Source organism: Cibotium barometz, chromosome 55, assembly GCF_041138505.1.
Source record: "Cibotium barometz isolate CiBa-2024 chromosome 55, ASM4113850v1, whole genome shotgun sequence".
Taxonomy (NCBI): Eukaryota; Viridiplantae; Streptophyta; class Polypodiopsida; order Cyatheales; family Cibotiaceae; genus Cibotium; species Cibotium barometz.
Window position 1 is genome coordinate 24,736,244 of NC_141100.1, and position 6,000 is coordinate 24,742,243.

Consider the following 6,000-nt stretch of genomic DNA (forward strand, 5'->3'; position numbering starts at 1 on the left):
ATGAATGCTATATGCATTATGTATTGGGCACATTACATCAGTGTAAAAATGGAATCAGACACTGCCCTTGTCGAGAATAAGGCAAGAGGTAAGACCTCCTACATAGATTTGGGTTTGCATTGCATAATGATACAAGATAAACATCAAAAGCCCAAAAAAACTGTCAACAAAACATTTAAACATGTTGCTCACATGGAGCAAAAAGAACTGACGGACAAGCTCATGGCCATGAAAGAAGAAGAACATCTCTTTCCAAGAGGAAGATCCACACCAAGAAGAAAAGCTAAAGGAAGCATTGAAGGAAGACATGGACGCGTGAAGAGAAACTGCCACAAGAAGACTGAAAAAGAGGAAGATATGGACGCGTGAAGAGAAGCTGCCACGACAAGAAGACTAAGACAAGAGAAGATGTGAGGCTCCAAAGAGTGAGGAGCCATGTGAAAATCTCTGAGAGAGAGAGAGACCCCACAACCCAATGAAACCTGCCCCAACAAAGTAAAACCACCTCTAAGCCACCGATGATGTAGGCCACGTGGTAGATGTTGTTGAAATTAGAGCAATGTGATGAGCTATGGTGGATCAAACACTAGAATCAACATCATTAACAAAGTGATTAGTAAATAATTAAGACGTAATTAGTGAATTTGCAAATAGCTTAATGTAGGCATGGATAATCAAAAACCAGCAAATTCTCATTAGGGCAATGCCTCAATTTATAGAGTTTACATCCAAGCATCAAATCCCACTGATTTCTCCTTGATTCACTCCACCTCTCCCAGAATATCTCCACCTCTTTTGCTTGATTCTCTCCACCTCTTCACTTTTCCCAGAATATCTCCACACTTCCTAAATCTTCTCATGCTACCCTTTATTCTCTCCCAGTAGATTCTTCTCACCTTTTCACAGGTTCTTTCACATTTACTCATTCTCTTTTACAGCCTCTAACCAAGGGCTTGTTCCCGCACACACCCTATTCACTTGTATTTTCAACACCTCCCCTCAAATGAATACTCCTAGAACACCTAGACCCTATACCAAGTTTCTCTCTTACTTGATAGTCTGCGACTAGTGTCTAGCACACCTCCCCCAAGTTATCTTAGCACACTTGGACCCTATACCAAGTTTCTCTCTTACTTGATAGCCTACGACCAGTGCCTCAAGTCCCTAAACTTATAGTCCTTGACTCTCTCTCTCTCTCTATGTGTCCAAGGCTTACTACAAGTGCCCGCGACCTTGACTAAAGTGCTCACACATACATCTATCTACCACGTGCCTACATCATCGGTGGCTCAGAGGTGGTTTTACTTTGTTGGGGCAGGTTACATTGGGTTGTGGGGTCTCTCTCTCTCTCTCTCTCTCAGAGATTTTCAAATGGCTCCTCACTCTTTGGAGCCTCACATCTTCTCTTGTCGTGGCAGCTTCTCTCCACGTGTCCGTCTCTTCTTTCAGTCTTCTTGGGGCAGCTTCTCTTCTCGTGTCCATGTCTTCCTTTAGATCTTCTTGGTGTGGATCTTCTTCTTGGAAAGAGATATTCTTCTTCTTTCATGGTTGGGGCCATGAGCTTGTCCGTCAGGTCTTCTTGCTCCATGTGAGTAACATGTTTAACCATTTTGCTGATAGTTCTTTTGGGCTTTTTCTGTTTATCTTGTGTCATTATGCAATGCAAACCCAAATTTATGTGGGAGGTCTTACCTCTTGCCTTATTCTGGACAAGGGCAATGTCTGATCCCATATTTACACTAATGCAATGTGTCCAATACATAATGTGTATAGCATTCATTCTTATGCACATTCCCAAATGCAACTCTAGCTGTGAATAATCTTGAAGTTGAGTGAGATTTACAGACATTAACCAAGGGTTAAATGCAAAATGATGATTATCACAATTTTATCAGCATAATTTTGCCAGAAATTACATTAAATCAAGGGTAACCAACTTGTACGGAATGGTTGGAGTATCAAACCAACTCCGACTTGCAATCTGAAGCTATAGGGATCTGTATCAGATACCTAATGGTTAATTTGAATCCTCAATTGCACCAAAATACAGTGATTAGCATCACTGATTAGCAAATTAATCCACTATTTTGTGTAAAAAAAACAGAGTATGCGAGGAGTCCAGATCTGATGCCTTAGACTTCAAATGAGCTCAAATTCTTTCAAAGCCATCAATAGCAATGAGTCTAGTAGAGGATTAAGCCAATAAACACAAGATTTGACCAAATATTGAATGCTTAATCTCTGTTTTACCAAAGTCACCTGGGTGCAGATTTAATGAAGAGCTTGGATCTCACTGTAGACTTGATGAAATTGAATTCTGTCTTCACCAGCTTGTAGAGCATCCTTGAAAACCCCCGGGGCTAAGAGGAATTAGACCCATTGTAGCTGAGCAAGACAACATCTCCATTCTTCTCCAGAAAAATGGCGCTAGCAAATCAGCAAAAATCGACAGCAGCTGTAGGCGGCGGTTTGCTGCGTGGATTCAACTGGCTGGAGCATTAGTGAGTTAGCTACCTTGTGCTAGAAGGGTTTGGCCTATTTTGAAGTGTGCAAGGAGCTAGAGCTCCTCCACCAGCTAGGGGTACAGAGGCTAGTGGAAAAAAGAGGCTAGCTACCTTGTGCTAAAAGGGTTTGGCCTATTTTGAAGTGTGCAAGGAGCTAGAGCTCCTCCACCAGCTGGGGGTACAGAGGCTAGTTGAAAAAAGAGGGAAAATTATAATTTTCTACTAATCCTAATTAGCAAAATAATTAGCAAGATAATGAGCTCACAAAATGATGGATTCTAGGCATGGCTCTGATACCATGTTGAAATTAGAGCAATGTGATGAGCTATGGGGGATCAAACATTAGAATCAATATCATTAACAAAGTGATTAGCAAATAATTAAGATGTAATTAGTGAGTAATTAATAAATAATTAAGACATAATTAGTGAGTAATTAGCAAATAGCTTAATGTAAGCATGGATAATCAAAAACCAGCAAATTCTCATTAGGGCAATGCCTCAATTTATAGAGTTTACATCCAAGCATCAAATCCCACTGATTTCTCCTTGATTCACTCCACCTCTCCCAGAATATCTCCACCTCTTTTGCTTGATTCTCTCCACCTCTTCACTTTTTCCAGAATATCTCCACACTTCCTAAATCTTCTCATGCTACCCTTTATTCTCTCTCAGTAGATTCTTCTCACCTTTTCACAGGTTCTTTCACATTTACTCATTCTCTTTTACAGCCTCTAACCAAGGGCTTGTTTCCGCACACACCCTATTCACTTATATTTTCAACAGATGTATATGTGAGCACTCTAGTCAAGGTTGCGGGCACTTGTAGTAGCCTTGGACACATAGAGAGAGAGAGTGTCAAGGACTATGAGTTTAGGGACTTGAGGCACTGGTCGCGGACTATCAAGTAGGACTATCAAGTAAGAGAGAAACTTGGTATAGGGTCCAGGTGTGCTAAGATTGTTCACTTGAGGGGAGGTGTGCTAGGCACTGGTCGCGGACTATCAAGTAAGAGGGAAACTTGGTATAGGGTCCAAGTGTGCTAGGAGTATTCACTTGAGGGGAGGTGTTGAAATATACAAGTGAATAGGGTGTGTGTGGGAACAAGCCCTTGGTTAGAGGCTGTAAAAGAGAATCTGTAAATGTGAGAGAACCTGTGAAAAGATGAGAAGAATCTACTGGGAGAGAATAAAGGGTAGCTAGCATGAGAAGATTTAGGAAGTGTGGAGATATTCTGGGAGGAGAGGTGGAGAGAATCAAGCAAAAGAGGTGGAGTGAATCAAGGAAAAATCAGTGGGATTAGATGCTTGGATATAAACTCTATAAATTGAGGCATTGGCCTAATGAGAATTTGCTGATTTTTTATTATCCATGCCTACATTAAGCTATTTGTTAATTACTCACTAATCACATCTTAATTATCATCTAATCACTTTGTTAATGATGTTGATTCTAGCATTTGATCCACCATAGCTCATCACATTGCTATAATTTTAACACTAGACACGATATTTTTCCAAACTACGATTATAAGATCACCATATTTTAACATATTACTATGTAGAGGGCCTTTTGTGTAGGGTACCAAACTCAACACGTCGAAAAGAACATTAATAGTCATAGCACAACTAGGAAAAATGATGGGCATTTAGGATTAAACAAGTTGGTGTAGAGCTGGGAGATGAAAATATAAGTAACCGCCATCAATTACATAGCTAGTGAGTAACACCCTAAGTGAAGATACTATATAGTAGCATTGTACTATGGTTAAGGAGATACTATATACATTTGAGATTAAACAAGCTAGCAACAAGGTGCAATTAGAGAGAAGACATGGAAAGAAAAGGCAAGAGACAAGAGAGAGGAGGAGGTCATTGCCACATGTCACCTTGAAGCCTTATGTAAAAGAGAGCTTTAGCATAAAATCAAAGAGAGTAGGTCTATTTTGGCACCACACACCACTTTTTATCAACATTGCCACCTTAATTCTAGCTACACAAGACATTGAGGGATTCTAGCTACAATAATAAATGAGTTCCTTATTTAACCACTTCAATAGTAAACAATTACTCATGATACCAATTAGAGTGCTTAATAGATTACTCATAACACCAATTAGAGTGCTAATAGAAAGGCCAAGTGTAGGTAACAATTTCGATTAGAATAATTCCAAAGCAACCAGCTTATGAACAAATATGAAGAGAAAGAGAGGGTGTAGAGATGGAGAAATTAGCATAATTTGAACGTGATTGCTCCAACCAAAGAAAATTGGTAGATTTCAAAATAAGGGAAATATACATTAGATCTACTGGCATATCACTTGTATGAACAAGTGTTCTCATGCATGGAAAATGAGGGCTAATAAAATAAAAATATTAAAAGTTAGGTTATTCCCATAGCCAATCGAAAAAAAATAGAGTCTATCTTTAGGAAATCCATGGATCAATCAACTCAATATTCCTTCAAATGTATATGCATGGTGTGTGTGTGTGTGTAAGACTTAACCCTTAGATATCAAATCATAGATTTGCACTTTAAGACTTGACAACCCCTGGATATCAGATCATAGATTTGCATACCTATGCATGTGTGTGTGGTAAGACTTGACAACCCCTGGATATCACATCATAGATTTGCATATACCTAGCTCTACAATAGATTTTGAATGACAATAAAGTATTTTTCAAAACAATAAGCCTTTTTGGCCCATTTTTGGTCAAGGTTAAAGAGTTACATTCATCAATATTAGAAGAATTGAAATGTAGTAGGTCCAAAGTAGGCTACATGCCTTCGTTCACATCAACCTAAAAAGCCAAAGGGGAAGGATTCATATTTTCCATCATCCCAAAAATAAAATCAATCAATAACTTAAATCATTTTAGGGGTAGACATCCCCTCCTAATCATACGCATCATGTCTTTATATCCATCCCGCCCTCCCAATTATTGGCATCATATCTTTATAGAGTGACCAATAACTTAAATCATTTGAGGGGCAGACATCCCCCCTAATTATCAGTATTATGTCTTTATAGAGTGACCGATGAATCTAATAAGGTTTAACCTTATAATGCAACAATGTGTATGAAGATTCAATATGATTAAGAATAACTCATTAGTTGAAGTACCTTTAACCAAGCTAACCAATCTAGTAAAAAGATAAAAAGTGGGTAGGTATGGACAAGCTAGTTCATATTTTAATAACAATGAAAAATAGTTCTAGTGTGTGGGCATATGGAACCTATTTGGGGTTTGAGCTGACTGTTAGGGGTCTGTCATCAACAGTCAGCAGTTAGGTTTGAGTTATGGGTTGTAAGTGTCTCAGAGTGATCACAAAGGTAGTTAGCTACTATTAGTTGTGGGTTTGTTGTGTCGAGTCTTGATGAGTTTTGAGGTGTTTGAGGGTATAGTGGTGTCAGAGGACACTGGGGTGAAGAGTTTTGTGTCAACTGAGTCAGCTAGGTCAGATATAAGCTAGCAAGGTGTCAGAGCAAAGAG